The following is a 222-nucleotide window of genomic DNA, read 5'->3' on the forward strand; positions in this document are numbered from 1 at the left end:
AAAACAAAAAAAAACAGCACCAAAAGTAAACAACGACGCAACCCGGAGAAAATGTGCTCAATGCTTTCAAATATATAAATAAATAAATAAATATATATTACCCCGCCCCTCTCCCTCATGCGCTAAAGTTGTAAAATGCAAAAAGCATGAGAAGAAGAACAAAAGGAACGAGAATGAAAAGGAGGAAGAAAAAAAAAAAAGCACACACACACACACACAAAA

This window comes from Trypanosoma equiperdum (genome assembly GCF_001457755.1).
Source record: "Trypanosoma equiperdum strain OVI genome assembly, contig: ctg_1791, whole genome shotgun sequence".
NCBI classification, from domain to species: Eukaryota; Euglenozoa; class Kinetoplastea; order Trypanosomatida; family Trypanosomatidae; genus Trypanosoma; species Trypanosoma equiperdum.